Source organism: Hemicordylus capensis, chromosome 5, assembly GCF_027244095.1.
Source record: "Hemicordylus capensis ecotype Gifberg chromosome 5, rHemCap1.1.pri, whole genome shotgun sequence".
NCBI lineage: Eukaryota > Metazoa > Chordata > Lepidosauria > Squamata > Cordylidae > Hemicordylus > Hemicordylus capensis.
Genome location: NC_069661.1, coordinates 60,867,010 through 60,888,104, shown reverse-complemented (window position 1 = coordinate 60,888,104; position 21,095 = coordinate 60,867,010).

The window sequence follows — 21,095 nt, the reverse complement described above, 5'->3', positions numbered from 1 at the left end:
CCCCTCCCCCACGATCGGTCCCTTCCGCGCCGCCCGCGCCCCCCCCATTGCTTTGCTGGCACCTGGCGGCCAGTCAGTGGCCTGGCTTGGCGGCGGCAGCGGGCGCTTGTGAGGAAAAACCTAAGTATAATGTAGTATGTTGGGGGGGGGCGCGGGGGCGCCATTTCAGTGCTTGCCCCAGGCACCGTTTTCCCTAGTTACGCCTCTGTGCCTGGTGCCCCAATAATCTGATGCCTGAGGCAACTGCCTTACTTCACCTCAAAGAAGGGCCTCCCCTGCCCAGCAGCACACCAGCCATATCAACACCGCTCCTCCTCCATACTCTCTTTCTTACCCAGCAATGCACGTGCTGCCACCTCACCGTCTTCCTTCTGCTCCCACTGTTTTTACAAGAGGGAAGGGAGCAGAAGAGGACACTCTAGCCTACACACTCTTCCACACGTCCTCTTTTAAAAATAGAACGAGGAGGTTGTGCAGTGCCACTGACAGTATGCCACTGGGGAAGGGAAAACACTGGGGAGAGGTCAGTCACAGGTCAGTGGGTGTGGGATGCCTGCCGCTCATCCACCACTTGAGCCAACCACTCCACCTCCATTGGTCTCATGGGTGGGCCAGCTGTGCAAAGCATTCCCGCTTCCTCTGATCTGCAGCCCATCTCTAGAATGTAGGAGTTTGAGAGAGATGATGAAAAAAGAACAAAATGAAAGGTTTAGCTAAGGCTACTGCAGTTCAGCAGTCTGGCACATGAGGCAGCTGTATAAAGCATCTATGACTCACAGCTTCAATCCAGGCAGTTCCTGACATAAGCCACCTTGAAAATATTTAATTGGAAAATATTTTCTATTTGGGAAATATTCTTTAAGGAACTCAAAAAATGTCTGATGTTTGTGTTTTTTAAACACCTTATCTCCGCAGAAGGGATATTAGCTTAATGTATTTTTGCTGTATGAAATTTCTTAATTATAATAACTAGATTGATAGAAAGGGATCTCATTCAGTGGATCCCTCTGCTAGAATTTTACATAGCTTCCAGGTTTCCTCCATAATTAGCACAATGAACTTGTTCTTTATATTAAAAAAATAAAACCAGTGTGTTTTTTAATGGCAATATTCTGTATAACATATTTTAACCACTCATTTCTAAATGATATGGTCTTGATCTGCCTCTCTGGATTAGGTAGAAGGGGAAGAAAAGATTATTTATTATCAATTCATGAAATAATTTCTTCAGTTTATTAATAGCTGTATTCATTACTTTCTGGTGAAAATTTCCTAAGTAATAATGATATTGGCATTATTGCTTGTTAAAGAGCAGCCTTGAAAGTATGGCAGTTTTCCTGCTATCATTAAATCTAGTGAGCTCACCTTTAAAATGTCTATATTTCTGGCTTCATTTCCCCCTTTGGGTATTCTTCCAGTAACGTTTTACTCCTTTTATCTTTTTTTAAAAGCTGCTTAAGTACCAAAATAGGACATGCACTAGTCAAAGTAAGTGATTTCAAAAAGCAGGAACAGAAGTAGAAGAATCAAGGAAACACAGAGACAAATGAGACGTTCTTCATGAAAAAGCTGAAGCCCCACACTCAAAAGTCCACAATATACTGGCAACACTTTAAATTCCACTGAAATCAATAGGATTGACTTGATTCAAAGCATATTTCAGATTTGGGGCCTGAATTGTTAACCCACTGCAACAAACAATAGAAAGATTCATTTGAAAGCATTGCACATATTAATATCCACCCTATTTCTCATGAATTGTTGACGACTTTCGTTACAGTTTTTGCAGCTAAAATATGTGATCAAACAGAACATCTACTGTATACTGAGACCAGAAAGTCTGTGCACCTAATATCTTGCACTTGTTCCAACCTAGAGCCTAAAACAGAGATACTAGGGAATTAAACACATGATAGTTTCACTAGATTTTCCTGTGGGGCCAAGTTGAAATTATTTTTACTATAGAAATTGTCCAGAGAGTATGCTATTCTGCCTTTTTAATTCTTTAAAACAATGGCTTCTTTAAACAATGGAGGCCTTTTAAAATAATTAATTCAAGCTGCAGAGCCATAATATTTGATAACTGTATTGTCTGACACTTTGCTATAAAGTTCCAGTCTGACGGATAGGGGAACAGGACATATTTTGAGGGGAGAACCCTTGGAGTCATCCCTGTCTATTGAGAGACAGAGACTTTGTCTGTGAAGTAATCGGGATTATGTTAAGGCAGGGAAAGAACCATGAATGTTATCTGGGCTGAGCATGGATGCCTTTAAAAGGCAGGTATCCCTAATGAGCACTGATAGTAAACTACCAGTACCATGTAACCCATGTAACCACTGGTGGACATTGCCCTTTCGTTTCATAATGGAATCCCCATTTCAAAAACCCTTTCATTTAAAAAAACAGAACCCCCATGTTTTTCTCAAATGTCTTTCCGGGAGTGTTAGCACCACACATGTGTTAAATAGCAGCAGTCGTTCATAGCAGGATTTCATCACTATATCATTATTAAAGCCATCATTACAGCAGCAATAGTTCTTAGTTATGCTTGTAGCCACGCTTGTATATTGACAAATTTTATTTCTGCCTGGCTTATATAAATATACAGAAGCACTGGAGAGCTGCTTGGACTGCAGATGTAATAGATGTATTTAACTGGCCCATCAATGGGACAGGTTTTATTTATTTTCGTTTTCCTATTGTAATGAAGATATAAATCAGGAGCAAGCTGGAGCAACCCAGATGGGGTGTAGGCCCCTCAGTGGGGTGGGGGGCAAGAGCTGAAGGTGCTCTAGTGCTAGCAATGTCTATACTGAGCCTGGTGGGTTCCAGCAATCGCATGGACACATGGCTAACAAACAACAGGTGATTTAATAGGGTAGATACAATAGCGGAAGGTTGCAGCCACCTAGGGAGTGGCACATAATAATGGGTTTCAAAATGCAATGAGCACAGCTGACCTTGTACAGAGAGGGAAGGATGGAGCATCGTGTCCAAATACTTAGTCCATCGGATAGACAAGACCGGGGTTTTTTTGTCTATAATGCACCTACAATTTTCTAGTTGCTGCATGTAGATGAAAGCCTGCAGGCTGACAATCTAATAGACACAATTCAAAAGGGAAAAAGGATGAGATGGGAGAACTGGTCTTGTGGTAGCAAGCATGAAATGTTAGCTCGGCTAAGCAAGGTCTGCCCTGGTTTGCATTTGGATGGGTGATGACTCAATGTGAACGCTGTCTACTGTTAGATAGTTCCCTTAGGGGATGGGGTCATAGCTCAGTGGTGGAGCAGCTGCTTGCATTCAGAAGGTCCCAGGTTTATCCCCGGTAACTCCAGGTAGGACTAGGAGAGACTCCTGCCTGAAACCTTGGAGAGCTGCTGACAGTCTGTGTAGACAATACTGAGAGAGATGGACCAATGGTTGACTCAGTATAAGGCAGCTTCCTGTGAGAACTAGCCAATTCATGTACCCAAGCACTGAAGCTACATAGTGAACAAGTGAAATGACCACTGTGGGCATAATTCTGGGATGGGAGGAGCAGGCCCAGAGACAGCATCAGTGGTCGTCACCATCAGGCAGCTGCCACAGCCAGAAAGGCACTGATATCCACTGGTACCTGTTCTTGCCGCCCCTACCCACCAACCAGGAGGATTGCACCCAGCTACCATTTTGCTGATGGGCATCATTTTCCACCACAATTTCATTTCATGTATATACCATCCATCCCAGATTGGCACAGGATGGTTCACATCCATTAAAGTTTACCATAAAAGAGCCAGCGTGGTGTGGTGGTTAGAGTGCTGGACTAGGACCAGGGAGACCCAAGTTCAAATCCCCATTCAGCCATAAAACTAGCTGGGTGACTCTGGGCCAGTCACTTCTCTCTCAGCCTAACCTACTTCACAGGGTTGTTGTGAAAGAGAAACTCAAGTATGTAGTACACCGCTCTGGGCTCCTTGGAGGAAGAGCGGGATATAAATGTAATAATAATAATAATAATAACAACAACAACCCCCAGTGAGGCACTACCTTGATGTGGTTGTGGGGCTTGTGTGCTCTGAGGAAGGTGAGAGCTATGCCAGAGGTCCAACCATACTGGACAGGTCTCACCAGAGGAGCCAGACAAAGAGTGCCTCTCCCATCAACAATATGGTGAGACGTAACTTTAATAAATCTATACCGGATCGGTCGTCACCCGGGTCAACAAGGAACGCGCCAGGTGCTATAGTCCCTGGACATCTGGTGGCAAGTGGGCTACAGGACTCAGGATCTTCAGTTGAGCAACCAGGGCTGGAGACAGCAAAGCTACTGGAAGAAACGTCACTTAACCGAAAAAAATATACAAAAAATGCCAACAAGGAAATAATGATCTGCTATTACAAGTCTAGTCAGAAGAGGTTATTTAAAAAGAATGTACCAAATTTGGAAAGAGAAGCATCCAGATACAGAAATAACAGAACAAAGGCTAGCAGACCAGAGAAGATTCATAATAAGAAATAAAGTATTCACAGGAGTTCAGCTGGAAGAACTGCAAAGAGCAACACAGGCTCAAGATATGGAAGAAGAATTACCACCAACTGAAGCAGTTGCTCAGGCGCAGGTGGAGGAGGTGTTGGAAATAGAGGATACCACCGTTGCTGAACTGTTTCAAAATCAAAACCAGGCAACCTCCCCTTTGCCTTCACCTCAAAAACCCAAATGCCATTTAACAGAAAAGCAACAAGAACTAAAGCAAAAAATAACTGAGCACATGAACCAAACATCCACCAGGGTTTGACTTGTCGCTCTAAAAACAGTTGCCAAAAAACAACTTGCTCAGGCATTAAAAGATGTCAATGCTGCACTTGCAGAAATAACAACCAATAATTTGCAAGAAACAAACCAACTAGTGTACAGTGCAGCAACAATAACAACACAAGAGCTCGGATATAAGATCAGTGGACCTGTCAAAAAAGAAAGCAGTACATCATCTAAATGGAAGATTAGATTAGAAAAAAAAATCTCCAGGCTTAGATCAGATGCTAGTAAATTGAAAGATATGAAAGACAAGAAGCTGAAGAATGAAAACACCAAACAGTATCTGATCCAAAAATACCACCTAGATTCAAGGAAAATTAGAGAAGTCCTGGAAATAATAAAGCAGCAAATAACAGCAGTGTCAAAGAAGATTAGCAGATATGAAGCCAGAATTACACAACACAGGCAGAATCTCCAATTCCAGTCGAATCAGAAACGTTTCTACCAAAGCATAGAAGGAGAAACTGCAAAAAACGTAGAAACACCAAATAAAGAAGAAACAGTGCAATTCTGGCGGAAATTATGGGACAATCCAATAGATTATAATTTTAAAAGCAGGCTGGATGAAAGAGGTCAAAAAATGTAACCAACAAATGCAAGATCTAATAATAACACCAGAATTAATAAGTGAAAGAGCAAAGAAAATTAAAAATTGGACTGTGCCAGGCGACGATGAACTGCATGGCTTCTGGCTTAAACACCTAACAAGCCTTCATAAACAACTATCAAAACAGTTCAATCACATTATGAAAGGCAGTGATATTGAACAATGGCTAACAACTGGGAAAACTCATCTCATTATGAAAGACCCAGCAAAAGGTGCAGTTCCAAGTAATTATAGACCGATAACCTGCCTGCCAACCATGTTCAAATTATTAACTGGAATAATAGCCGATGAAGTGATGCAACACTTATTAACTAACAAACAGCTTCCAGTTGAACAGAAAGGAAATTGCCCGAACACCAAAGGCACAAAAGACCAGCTGCTGATTGACAAAATGACTTTAGAAAACTGCAAGAGAAGAAAAACAAATCTAAGTGTTGCATGGATTGACTACAAGAAAGCCTTCGATTCATTGCCTCACACATGGATACTAAAATGTTTAGAAACAACTGGTGTCAGCAAAAACATTCAGATGTTTATTAAAAAAGCAATGAGCATGTGGAGTACACAGTTAACAATCAATGGCAAGGCACTTGGACAGGTTAGCATTAGAAGAGGCATTTTCCAAGGGGACTCACTATCCCCTCTATTGTTTGTAATCGCCATGACCCCACTTTCACAAATATTAAACAAAACAAGCCTCAGATACCAAACATCTAAAACATCCAGTAAAATCAACCATCTGCTGTACATGGATGATCTGAAGTTGTATGGAAAGTCCCAGTCAGAAATCGAATCACTGCTAAACACTGTCCGTATATTCAGTAGCGATATAGCAATGGAGTTTGGACTAGACAAGTGTGCTGCATTAATAATGAACAGAGGGAAAATAACAAAAACAGAAGGAATAGAACTGCCCAATGGAAGCAACATCAAGAACCTGGAAGAGAAAGAACCTTACAAATACTTGGGCATTCTCCAGACTGATAACATCTCACACACTGAAGTTAAAAGAAAAATTGGAAGTGAATACATCAGGAGAGTCAGAAAAATCCTCAAGTCCAAACTCAATGGTGGGAACACCATACAAGCCATAAACACCTGGGCTATACCGGTTATCAGATATACTGCAGGAATAATAGACTGGACCCAGGCAGAGCTAGAGACGCTAGATCGTAAGACCAGGAAAATCATGACCATCAATCATGCTCTGCACCCCCGCAGTGATGTAGATAGGCTCTACCTCCCTCGCAGCTCAGGTGGAAGAGGAATGCTGCAAGTCCATCAAACAGTAGAGAAAAGAGGCCTTGAAGAATATATAAGGGACAGTGAAGAAGATGCACTTCAAATGGTCAAGAACGCGAAACTATTCAACACCAATGAAACAAAACAGGCCTACAAGAAAGAACAAGTCAAGAACCGAGCAGAAAAATGGAGAAATAAGCCCCTGCATGGTCAATATTTGCACAATATAAGTGGAAAATCAGACATCACCAAGACCTGGCAATGGCTTAAGAATGGCAACTTGAAGAAAGAAACAGAGGGTTTAATACTGGCTGCACAAGAACAGGCACTAAGAACAAATGCAATAAGAGCAAAAGTCAAAAAATCCACAACAAACAGCAAGTGCCGCCTTTGTAAAGAAGCAGATGAAACAGTGGACCACCTAATCAGCTGTTGTAAAAAGATCGCACAGACTGACTACAAACAAAGGCATCACAAGGTAGCAGGGATGATACACTGGAACATCTGCAAAAAATACAAGCTACCTGTAGCCAAGAATTGGTGGGACCATCACATCGAAAAAGTTGAAGAAAATGAAGATGTAAAAATATTATGGGACTTCCGACTACAAACAGACAAACATCTGCCACACAATACACCAGATATCACTGTAGTCGAGAAGAAAGAAAAACAAGTCAAAATAATCGACATAGCAATACCAGGGGATAGCAGAATAGAAGAAAAAGAAATAGAAAAATTCACCAAATACAAAGATCTACAAATTGAAATTGAAAGGCTGTGGCAGAAGAAGACCAAAATAATCCCAGTGGTAATTGGCGCCCTGGGTGCAGTTCCAAAAGACCTTGAAGAGCACCTCAACACCATAGGGGCCACAGAAATCACCATCAGCCAATTACAAAAAGCAAATTTACTGGGAACAGCCTATATTCTGCAACGATATCTATAACCATTGACAATAAAATTCTGGCCTCCCAGGTCCTTGGGAAGGACTTGATGTCTCGATAAAACAAACCAGTCAATAACACCTGTCTGACTGTGTAAATAAGAAATAATAATAAAAATAAAAATAAAACAAAAAATAAGAACAGTTAAAATGTTAGAATAAAACTCATTTTTAAAACCATTTAAAAACCACCAAATATGATTAAAATGGGGTTTTTTTTTACATCAGTGTCCTTGATGAAGCGCTCTTCTGGGATGCTGTAGGATGAAAATATGCCTGCCAGTGGTGGTGGGGCACAATTTCCCCCACAATGTCCTGCAACAGAGTAGCATTTAGGTGGAAATGGAGGCTGATAAAGGCAGAGCTGTTGCTATTGCCTGTAGTTGTGGCAAACAGCTACCTAAGCAAGCCCTTTACAAACCTAGGATCCTGGGATGGCTGAATTTTATTATTATAGAGATCATCGCAAAATATAGGCTGTTCCCAGTAAAGTCGCTTTTTGTAATTGGCTGGTGGTGATTTCTGTGGCCCCTGTGGTGTTGAGGTTCTCTTCAAGGTGTTTTGGGATTGCACCTAGTGCGCCAATTACTACTGGGATTATTTATTTATTATTTTCTTATTATTTCTTGTTTACACAGTCAGACAGGTGTTATTGACTGGTTTGTTTTATCCAGACATCGAGTCCTTCCCAAGGACCTGGGATGGCTGAATTTTATTGTCAGTTGTTATAGATATCGTAGCAGAATATAGGCTGTTCCCAGTAAAGCTGCTTTTTGTAATTGGCTGATGGTGATTTCTGTATTATTATTATTATTATTATTTCTTGTTTACACAGTCAGACAGGTGTTATTGACTGGTTTGTTTTATCGAGACATCGAGTCCTTCCCAAGGACCTGGGATGGCTGAATTTTGTTGTCAGTTGTTATAGATATCGTCGCAGAATATAGGCTGTTCCCAGTAAAGCTGCTTTTTGTAATTGGCTGATGGTGATTTCTGTGGCCCCTATGGTGTTGAGGTGCTCTTCAAGGTCTTTTGGAACTGCATCCAGGGCGCCAATTACCACTGGGATTATTTTGGTCTTCTTCTGCCACAGCCTTTCAATTTCAATTTGTAGATCTTTGTATTTGGTGAATTTTTCTATTTCTTTTTCTTCTATTCTGCTATCCCCTGGTATTGCTATGTCGATTATTTTGACTTGTTTTTCTTTCTTCTCGACTACAGTGATATCTGGTGTATTGTGTGGCAGATGTTTGTCTGTTTGTAGTCGGAAGTCCCATAATATTTTTACATCTTCATTTTCTTCAACTTTTTCGATGTGATGGTCCCACCAATTCTTGGCTACAGGTAGCTTGTATTTTTTGCAGATGTTCCAGTGTATCATCCCTGCTACTTTGTCATGCCTTTGTTTGTAGTCAGTCTGTGCGATCTTTTTACAACAGCTGATTAGGTGGTCCACTGTTTCATCTGCTTCTTTACAGAGGCGGCACTTGCTGTTTGTTGTTGACTTTTCGACTTTTGCTCTTATTGCATTTGTTCTTAGTGCCTGTTATTATTATTATTATACAGCTTGGGACACTCACTTTCCTGTACTGGGGTATGACAAGTATCCTCAGCAGAAGAGTGAACTTATTGGTAGGACCTCTAGAACTATTTGTGTTATTAACCCATAGAGAAATGGTCAGACACAATTATTCAGTTAATGATACATAAACTTACTTTGTTATGCTTATCACTGACCAAGATTAATGCAGTTGCTTTCAGCTAGCTGAGGTGACCACAAGGTCCTTGGAGAATTAGCATAGAGCTCCCTCCACAGAACTGACAGCCCTCCCACTCTTTCTTCACCATTCTTATACCCATTTTCTCACATGGAAAGCCTTAGAACACATTACCCTTGACCTTTACTTGTTTACTGGAATATTGATTGGCTAGAACCCTTATTCCTTAACCTTTAGTATCACCTGATATGTTTTTGCCTGCTAAACGTATCAGTTGTGGGGTTTTGCTTTCTGTACCCATGCAGAGAACATCTTTTGATGTAGGTGAGCATAGCTTATGTGGTGAGCTTAATATTTCCTGAGCACCTGACTTGTTTCCATCAATGGAACAACTTTAGCTGAAAGATGCCTGCCTAACCTTTTTTACTGAAAGTAAAAAGGGTGAACTCATGGAAATTGACCTTTTTCAGTGGAACCAAGAAATATTTTATAGAAAGCTGAAATCATAGGTCAGAGGTTATGCTGCCCTTCTTGTAGCCTAATTGCTTTGCTCAAGCCAAGCCAAGCCAATATCTCACCCATACTCTGCCAATACCCATCCAAAAATTTACCCCTACCAACAAGTTGTACACAAGCCAAGAACTGGAATAGTTCTTCCAAAATTTGAGAATTCATTGAATTCTGAGGCCTAATCTGCAGTTTAAAATAATTTTCTCTTTATAACACCTCAGCCACTAGTACTAAATAATACCATATCTAGTAGAAATAAATTAGCATTAAATGTAAAAAAAACCCTCACTGGCATTCCTTTAACTGCAAGTTTTTTTAAAAAATACAGTGATACTCCATTAGCATTCAATTTGTTGATAGAATCGCAATGACTCTGAAGTTAAAAGAATGCCAATTCATTCATTATTTCAAAGTAATTTTTATCACTTTACACTATAATATGCAGATTGCTCTCACCCAGGGCCAGAGAGTTCATTTAAGCCATACATCTGACTATAGGTTAGATCTGTGTATCGGTTTTTTACAACAGCAGTTCCTGCAGGGACAAGTGATTATCACATATGCAATATCCACAAACACAGTAATGACAGAAAGCATTTGGCATGCATATTCTGTCCCTGTATTATTCTCCTTGATACCTACACTTGTGTAGGTTCGCTCTTTCATATCCTTTCTCTATTATATAATAGACCAGAGATCACATACATGTTTCTCTGCTTTGAATAATGCATCTCTATGAAGTCTTAGTATATTAACTGTTGGAAAATTTGTTTCTGTCATTTTAATATTTTATCAGTTTTGTCCTAAGCAGATGACCTTAACTGGTTGCAGTTCATTTCATTTCTTTTCAGCTTAAATATTTTAAAAGTTCCAAAGTACAAATTTCAATCATACAGTGTGTAAGAAAAATGCCCAACTTGAGCTTTCGGTTATTTAATTGCAATTGTCAAGCTGTGTTTAAATTACTTCTTTTCTTTTTTCTTCCCCCCACACAATTTTTATTCTTTTGCCACATACTTTTCAGCCATATTGCTCATTCTCTAGAATCTCGCTAATGTATTCACTTAACTAACATTAGTGGCATTCCTTGACACAGAGGAAATCCCAACAGGGGTTACTAGGAGCCCAGGGGTACTGGAAGGGCCTTTCTAACTCCCCACATCTCAGCCATGGTACACTATTTGTTCCCCACTGGAGGATCACTGGCTTGAAGCTGACTCATCCTTAGCAATGTGTCTGCTGCAGAAGGAGGCTGATGACCCTCCCCCTTTACTTCTGATTTGCAGGTTACATGCTGAAGCTCAGCATATCCTGCTGCTCAGCCTGACAGGTTTCAGAAAATTAGCACTGCATACTCCTGTTGAAATTAATAGGACAAGGAAATTTGTGAGTAACTTGGTCTGGATGTAAGCCAGTGTCTGGAGTAGCCTGTCTCATAACTATAACATTTAAATTTGTGTGTGTGCACGCACACACAGATTGAAGCCCATTTCAGGAACAAATGGGTTGCAATCTTTATTTAGATTGTGTGATACATACTACCTATTAGGAACAGTTAGAGTTAAATAGACCATTAATTATGCAAGAACAGAACAGTCACCTAAACTAGTACACTTAGGAAGAACAAAGGCATTCAACAGTTCATTGGATGGCTGATGGTATCGAGGGATCCTACATAATCAGGGCCATGGACCCCACCACCCACAGCCAAAATTTCTTCCAGAGTCTTGAAGAGATTTTCCCACATTCAACATTTGCCTAAGCTTTAATACAATTACAAATAAATTTAACAGTTAGAACACATGGTTGTTCCTTTTTAGTTCAAAATTTCCTCCTCCCCAGGAGCCAATGGGCACTGAAGGATGTGGTGACAGGCATGTTTGCTTCATTTACACCAAGAACTCCCTAAAAGGAACATGTAAAGGACAGAGAAGAGACAACATAACCAAACACTTGGGAACACGAGCTGTGGTGTCACAAGGGCAGGAAGCAAAGACTTATTTGTACTGGTATTTAGAAAAGGTTTCCATATAAAAACATTTTCACCTACCATCTTCTTCATGGAACTCTATGGGCAGGGGATTCTACTATGAAACTTCTGCCGGTGGGTGAAAATCTTTTTATACAGTAAAGCTTTCCCAGCTACTGATAATGGATAGGAACTGATGTTATTTAAGTCTAGAACTGCTGCTGCTTTAGTTGTATTGATAGTATGTGTTATAAGTTTCCTAATGTAATTCAGTTACATGGTCAGACTATAGAGGGAGAGTGCAGAGGAGGAGTGCAACAAGATAACACGGTCATTAAAAATTGGGTTGTATTTATTGCTTTTTTTGAAATGACAAATATGGGGAATGATGCAAATTCATATAGCTTGTTTTCTATACTATGTGTACAGCTATATTAAAAAAAATTAAATCATTGGAAACTCTTCCAGTCTGCTGCCTGATGCTTTGACTATTTTGCTTGGCTTTATGCAGAGAAATAGCATAATCTGTTCTTTCCCTATGCAACCAGCACTATTTCTTAAACCAGTATTTTTAGTATGTCCTCCCTTATTCACCTACTTTGCAAAGTAAACCATTCCATAACCATTTCAGTCTCAGAATAAATATTTGTGCTATCAGTGTTTTCAAATATGGTTGAAATAATCCTTTTGGTGTTTGCACACTGCTCAGAAATGATGCTCAACAGTACCTGGAAATATCTCTTGTGATTTGGGAATAGAGACTACTTTGCTCTGTGTCTCCCTTCATTTAATTACTTGATTGTTTTATAGTCTTCCCCTCCCTAATGCTTAGGATATGTAACAATGTTGGAATAAAAAAAACCTATTTGAATAATGAAAATTAAATGAACCTTCACCCCTCCCTCCCAAAATTCCCGATTTCCAAAAGCCAACTGAAATAACCTCCTGCAGAGGTTTGGAAGACAATGGGGCTATTCTCATGATCAGCAAAAATCGGGCTAGGAGAGCCTGGTGGCTTACAAGCAGCTAGCCCACTTTTGAAGCCCTCCCCAAAGCCCGGGTTTGCGGAGCAAGTGCTCCACAAACCCGGGTTTCTAGATTGTGAGTAGCTGTGGCACGGCTCCACACTGTGGCTATTCATGAGGAGACCCCCGGGGGGAGGCGAAAAGCCGCCTCCTGGCTCAGGGGGTTTTGCCAGCATGCCCTGCGTGCTCACGCCCCTGCTCCCCCCAGCCCCCGCTGGCTCCGTCACGGAGCTGGTAATCATGTGGGCGGCCGATCCGGCCGCCCAGGGCTCCCTCTGCAATCGTCTGTGGAGAGAGTGGGCTTAGCCTGCTCAGCCTGCTCTCCCCACTCACCCCACCAAACCAGGTATCACTGATTGTGAGACCCGGCTCAATGATTGTCCAGAAGACGTATATTCCACAGCTGAGCGGCAAACATTGTGCAGCTTTACATGATCCACCAAAAGTCAGTAAGATGTCTGGCAGCAAATGCGCTCCTGTGCAGCGTGTTGTCCAAACCCACCCAAGTCCAGTTGGCAAGTGGCCAACCCAGCTTAGACTTCAATCCAAGTTTCTTAACAAAAGGCTGAAGTTCACTTGACAAGGTCAGTAACAGGCTGGCCAGTTGCCAACTGAACTTGGGTGGGTTTGGTGACATGCTGCGTGGGAGTGCATGCCCCACTTCTCCTAGACTTCTTACCAACTTTCAGTGGGTCACGTGAAGCTGCCCATGGTCTGAGATCTCTCAGCATACCTGTTTAATTTCAACAAAAGAATTGCACAAGGTGTCTGGACCTAAGCAACAGTTTTAGTTTTTATTCAAGTCTGACCTCAACCATGAGTACACTGTATGTTCTTGAGCAAGCTGTTATCTTAGTCTCAGTTTTCTGTTTCTAACATGGAGAACAGTGAAATACTTGATAGGGTTGCTAAGAGCATTATAAAATATATGGGCCTTTCCAGTGAAAAATTGTGTGTTGTCATAATAGATGATGATGTGGTGCTCATTATCAGCCTTCATTCACCCACACTGAGACCTGGTGTAGTGAAGTGGCCAAAGTAGCAACAGTGTGCTGGAAGCCTCCAGTTCAAACTCACCAGATAACTTTAGGCAAGTTGCTACCAGACTGTTGTAAAGATTAGTGTGCATTAATCTGTCAACAAATTAAGAAGTCTTAGCCAATGAATTGCATGAGTTTTAATCAGTGAATATTCAATTTGATATAAATAAAATAATTATGAAGAAAAGGGGCAACCTCCCTTTGCTTCATTTGCTCTTTATCATCATCTTAGAAGAGGCATTCTCTCCTGTGTGAGAAAATAAGAATACTTCTTCTAAGGCAGCACCTACCATCCACAATGTTCGTTAACATTAAAAATACAAGAATTGTCCCACTAATTGGGGGTACCTTTATGATTGATTCAAAGGTAAACTGCCTAGAGCTACTTAGACGGGGCAATATAAAAATATATTAAGTAAAGGTTTGTAATGGGAATAATATAACCAACTAATCAACTAATTGTTGCAGCCCTAGTGAGAACTTAACATAACATATGTGAAGTGCTTTAAATGCTTTTAAAGTACTATAGAAATGTTAGGTATTATCATTAGCAGACGGTTATCATAATCATTACCAGGCAGTTTTGGATTATGTAGATTATCTAGACCCATTTCACACTGGCTTTCGTGTGGGTTATGGGGTCGAGACTGCCTTGGTCGGTCTGATGGATGATCTCCAACTGGCTATTGATGGAGTGTGACTCTGCTGGTCTGTTTGGATCTCTCTGTGGTATTTGATACCATCGACTATGGTATCCTTCTGGACTGCCTGGGGGAGGTGGAATTGGGTGGAGCTGTCTTACAGTGGTTCCACTCTTACCTCTCTGGCAGATTCCAGATGGTGTGACTTGGAGACTGTTGTTCCTCTAAGCGAGAACTGAAGTGTGGAGTCCCCCAAGGCTCCATACTGTCTCCAGTGCTTTTTAACATCTACATGAAACCACTGGGAGAGATCGTCAGGAGGCTTGGTGCTGGGTGTTACCAATATGCTGATGACACCCAGATATACATATCCTTTTCCATGCCAACCTCATGAGGAAATGGCATATCTTCCCTAAATGCCTGCCTGGAGGCAGTAATGGGCTGGATGAGGGATAACAAACTGAAGTTGAATCCAAATAAGGCTGACTGTGGGGGGACAGGACCCAAGAGATGGTTTAGATATGCCTGTTCTGGATGGGGTTACACTCCCCCTGAAAGATCAGATACATAACTTGGGAGTGCTCCTGGACCTAAAGTTCTCCCTGGTTTCTCAGGTGGAGGTGGTGGCCAGGAGTGCTTTTCATCAGCTTTGGTTCATACGTCAGCTACATCCATTTCTAGAGGTGAATTACCTTAAAACAGTGGTACATTTGCTGGTAACCTCCAGGCTTGACTACTGTAATGCACTCTATGTGGGGCTGCCTTTGTATATAGTCTGGAAGCTACAATTGGTACAGAAAGCAGCAGCCAGATTGGTCTCTGAACAAAACGAAGGGATCACATAACACTAGTTCTAAAAGAACTGCACTGGATGCCAATATGTTTCTGGATGAAATACAAAGTTCTTGTTATTTCTTATAAAGCCCTTAATGGTTTGGGTCCAGGCTATTTGAGAGAGTGCCTCTTTTGTCATAACCCCCACTGCCTGTTACGATCTTCTGGAGAGGTCCGGTTATGGTTGCCACTGGCTCGTTTGGTGGCACCCCAGTACCGGGCTTTTACTGTGGCTGCCCCAGGGCTTTGGAATAAGCTTCCTGCTGAAATAAGAGTATCTCCTTCTTGGTTTTCATGAGGAACCTCAATACCTTCTGTTCTCTTAGGCTTTTAATTAGAATTATTTTTAATAATTTTATTAATTTTAAAAAAACTTGTTTTAATAATTGTATTCTATTGTTTTTATTGTCATGTATTTTAATTCGTGACTTTGAAATATTTTAAATTTTGTACACTGCCTAGAGATATACATATCAGGCAGTATGAAAATTAGATAGATAGACAAATAAACAAAGGAGTATTGCAAGAGGATACTGAGGAGGCAAAAGTTTACTTCCCCATCCTGCTTTGGAGTACCTAGCCAATAATTTATTTATTTATTAAACCCAAGGATAAAGCACTTTTTCTGGGTCTGGTGTGTGGGATTTTTCAGATATCTGTTCTACCCTTGACCTTAAATTGTCTCAAGAGTTATCTTTCCACACGCCTTAGTGCATAAAGTCATGATTGCTCTGGACACCTGCTAGCCATTGATTAATAGAGCTGGAAAAGAATTTTATTCAGGCAGGCCTGAAATGACTTTGGACTTCAGGGAGAAGAAAGATTGCCTTCTCAGAGCAGCCCTGCTGCTGGGCAAACAGGCACCTTTCAAGCTACTCAGCATAGCTTCCTCCAGTGGCTGTTGCTGGTGTCTTCTTTACCTTTCCTTTTAGATAGTTACCTCTTAGTCTTTGACCATTGCCTTGTTCCTTCTGCTGTGTGAACCACTTTGACCAAAAAATTGTTGAAAAATAGGCTATAAAAAATAAGAGTAATAACAGCCACCATCTACAGACCTTTAGATTTTCTCCAGTAGTGGGAAGTCTTTTTCTAATATTAAATATCTCTGGAACTGGTCCCAACACAGCAGGTAGTAAAATGGGGCACTCCAGGCCCAAGATTGCTTTCTATAAGAATCAGGTTAGGGATATGCCAACAAACTTGTGAGGTCTCTCATGGTAGACTGATGGCGGTGATGAAGGGGACCATTGCGAGCCCTGAGAAACTATTTACCCATAGGTCAGCACATGTACAGGCATTATACATTTAGAATTATCATTGCTGCTTCATGAACTATACCCAAAACACATATCTTGGGATTTTAATAAATAGTATAGCTAGTCTCCTTTGGTGGTTCATGTGGACAAAGAGAGAGCGCTGATGGTTATCAATTCAAATCCCAGCCTTCAGCTGGAAGTCCATGTACACAGCACAGTTAACTGGGAACAATGGCATCTGTGTATACACAGCCATGGATCATTACAGCAGGACAAGTCAATTAGCCTTCTGTGACACTCCCTCCTGAGTCTGTGAAGTAATTTTTGAATACTTTAGGGACTATTGTCAAAAGGACAGCACAGGGAGAACAACAACAGGCAACAATAACCAATTTATAAACACTTGCGTGTTCACAGATATTTGAATTTTCTAAATCTATGTGGTGTCTTGCTGAGGGAAACAGGGCTTTACAAAAAGTATAACAATTAACCTTTACTGATCACACGCCATGAAAAAGCAATTGAAGGTAGTCCAAGGCTGCATGTCTCATTTGGTCTGTCCGCTGATGCCTGCAGCAGGACACATTATGTACAAGTGCAGAGGGCAAGTGCATGGAGGCCTGTGGGGAAAGCCCTGTTACTGAAAAGGTCTTGATCTTTCCAAAGTGTGACAAATAAGTTGTTTCGAATTAGTATGTGGAGCACTGCAATTAGTCAGATACTAAGAAAACATCACCCTTTCATTTCATGGTAACCTTATTTTTACTTACAACGTATGATAAAACGTTTAAAAAGCAACACACTTTTTGGAAGAGGTTTTAACTATCAAAAGTTGCATTGTTGTTCTATATACCTATATTGTGCCCATAATAATATTGCTTATGCTATTATGGGTAGCAGGGGCGTAGCTAGGGGAGAGGGGGGCCCGTTTGCTCCTCTCCCTGGCGTCTCCTCAGAGTGAGGGAGATAATGAAGGAAACAGGGAGGGGTGGAGCTGGGGGACCCTCAGGAGCTGGAGGGCCTGGGTTCTTTGAATCCATCTGCTCCATTATAGCTACACCCTGATGGGTAGCTGTTTATCAGGGGCATATCCATAATTGGGTGGATGTGTTCAAAGAACATGAGCTGCTCACCGATGGCCCCTCACCTGTCTGCCGCCCCTCACCCCAATTACCTGCTGCTGCCGCCAGTAGCCTCCTGTGTACCCCAACACTACCAGTCACCCACCCATGTTGCTGCCTCCCTCCTCCCTCCCTGTGCCAGCAAAGAGCTTGCAAGCATGGTACCAGGGAAGCCCTTCACTTACTTGCTTGCTCACCCCCCCTTGTTGTCACAAAGCCTGACATGGTTCCAGGGCCAGGTGAGCCCTTCACCCACTCTCCCTCCATCCTTCCCTTGTCGACATAAAGTTTACAAATTTTGGTGGTGCCTGTTGTGCTACAGAAGGAGGAGGAGGGATCACTGTTCATTTATGGAGCACAGGACCCGCCAGAGACCTTATTATGCCACTGTTGTTTCTGCTGGGCCAAAAATAAGTTTTTTTTAAAAAGGAAAGGAAAGGTTGTGCTGTCGAGTCGGTGGGAGGAAATCCTGACCTGAAGGTGCTGAATGAACTGATTCAGTCTGAGCCAGCATGGTGTAGTGGTTAGAGTGCTGGACTAGGACCGGGGAAACCCGAATTCAAATCCCCATTCAGCCATGATACTAGCTGGTGACTCTGGGCCAGTCACTTCTCTCTCAGTCCAGCCTACTTCACAGGGTTGTTGTGAAGACTCAACAACCCTGTGTTGTATGTAGTACACCACTCTGGGCTCCTTGGAGGAAGAGTGGGATACAAATGAAATAAATAAATAAATAAATAAATAAATAAATAAATAAATAAATAAATAAATAAATATTCAATATTGCCCGACATGTTTTGAGCAGTAAATTCACTTCTTCAGATGCAATTAAAAACATTTTGTAACATATTATGTAATCATTTCTTATGAATACACATACGCATATATAAATTAAAACTTCCACAATTTAAAAAAAAACCCTACATATATGTATATGAAAACTAAGTTATAAGTAATATGACATAATGGGGTAATTCACGTGACTGATATTTTTGGGCTGTGGAGGGCAGGGAGGCAGGAGCTTACCTGTCTTCCCCCTCCGCAGTCTGGTACCTGACCAGGACTCTGCTGCTCATGCACCCACAAGAGCAGCAAGTGATGTGGCAAAGGAGAAGTGGAGAGAAGGATGCTTGGCCTTGAGGAAGCCCACAATGCACAGCATGAGCAGCGCAGTTCATTGAGGAACTTCCTCCTGCTGGGCTGCTCTTTCCAACGCGCTCTATGGATGTTTGGGCTGCCAACAGTCCATGCATCCACACAACTGGGCAGTGAGGGAGGAGGGTGCATGTGCGCTGTCCTCCCTCCCTCAGCCGTCCTACCCAGCTGAGGATTGCTGGGATTGGGACTGATCCTAACAATTCTCACAACTAGCTCTTCCCAGGTAGGGCTGTGCTAACCCAAGTAGAGCTGATTATGAGAACAACTTCAGTGTGTTGCTTAAAACAATAATACAAAGTAATAAATAGTCCATACCCTTTGTCTATAAAAAGTAATAACAGTTTTGGTAGCTAAAACCATTCTTCAAAATCCCACAAAACAAACATTTTTTTCAAATATTAAACAGTGAGGTGAGTCTCATGATCAGGGAATGGGTTTGCGGGGAGAGTGGGCTTAGCCCGCTCTCCCCGCAGACGAGGAGGAAAGCAGCCCTGGGTGGCTGGATTGGCCGCTCACACAACTGCCAGCTCCATCATGGAGCTGGTGGGGGCTGCGGGGATTTGGGGGTGCACAGTCCCAAGAAGTTTCAGGATGCCCCGCACAAGTGCACAAGGCATCCTGGAGAGACCCCCCCAAGGCCAGAACGCCTGTTTCAGCCTCCTGGCAGGGGTCTCCTTGTGTGTTGCCGTGGCACGGAGCCGCACCGCAGCAACACACGATAGAAAAGATGGGGTTAGCGGAGCGCTCGCTAACCTTGTCTAAGGGGAGGGGGAATTAGGAGGGTTTGCTGCCAGGAGCCGCAGGGCTCCCGTGGCAGCAGACGATCGGGCAAAAGTGGGCTAGGCTCCCTTCGCCCGCTTTTGCCCGATCGTGAGAATCCCCTCCATATGTTACTAAATCTAAAATATTATTTGAAGTCAATATATCCTAGAACAGGATAAGCATTTCACATGAATTATCTACTTGCAGTCCTTACAACAATCCTGCAAGGTGGGTTAGCACTACTTTTAGATGAGGGAGATAAGGCATTACTATCAGACAAGGGGGATAAGGATGAGAGGGGGTGGCTTGCCTAAGGCTACCTGGTGAGTTCATGGTAGAGTGAGATGTGAACCTACAACTTGGACCAAAGGAGAGCTGCTCTTGTGGTAACAAGCCTGACTTGTCCCATTAGCTAAGCAGGGTCTTCCCTGGTTGCATTAGAATGGGAGACCACATGTGAGCACTGTAGCCACAATGTATGTAGATGTGGATGTAGCCACAGTGGCTGTAGATGTGGATGTAGCCGCTCTGGGAAGAGCAGAAGGTTTCAAGTTCCCTCCCTGGCTTCTCCAAGATAGGGCTGAGAGAGATTCCAGCCTGCAACCTTGGAGAAGCCGCTGCCAGTCTGTGTAGACAATACTGATCTAGATGGACCAACGGTCTGATTCAGTATATGGCAGCTTCCTGTGTTCCTAACTTCCTGATTTGTAGCTCAGTTTCAGCTACTACGCAATACCAGCTCTATATTTACATTCCTTCCATTGCATATACCAGTCTAGCTCTTTGGGGCTTGGATTCTTTCAGTGCTACAGCCTTGATACTGTCTCAGTACACCTTTATATGCATGTGTTTCACACAGTTCAGTATCTTCACTGGAATTCTGAAAGAAACCATATTCTAGGGGGAAAGATGCCTCGTTTCATAGAGAATTTATGGCACCTGATACAATTGAGCTGAAATCTAGTAAAGTCCTGTTTCATTCCTCACATGGGCTATGATACAGTTTGAATCTAGCCCAATTAAATATGCAGCCATGGCCACCGAACTATAGAACAACAATCTGACAAGGGAGGTATTGAATCACAATCTTGGGGTTAAAGGCTATATCCAATGCTTAACTATCAATGCTGGCTTTGGAATAATTATATTGAACTCATGTGTTGCAGGGCAGCAGAGACAACACCTCCACCCTTGAGGGTCTGCCCTACAGTAATGATTTTATGACTACATCTTAGATGCTATAGAGTTGTTGTGGCCTGTAAGTTCATCAAACGACCATGGCAGCAGGCCCCTGAACACTTATTTGCTTTGTGCATCGTGCATTTAAAAATTCTTCAAGTATACATTTACATATGCTTTGCCCTCTAGCACAAACTTCAGTTAAGAGAAAACCTATTTCAGTAATGGCTCGGGGGAAACCACTACAGTCGTAGTTTCAACCAAGGATTGAAAGGACTCCATATGAT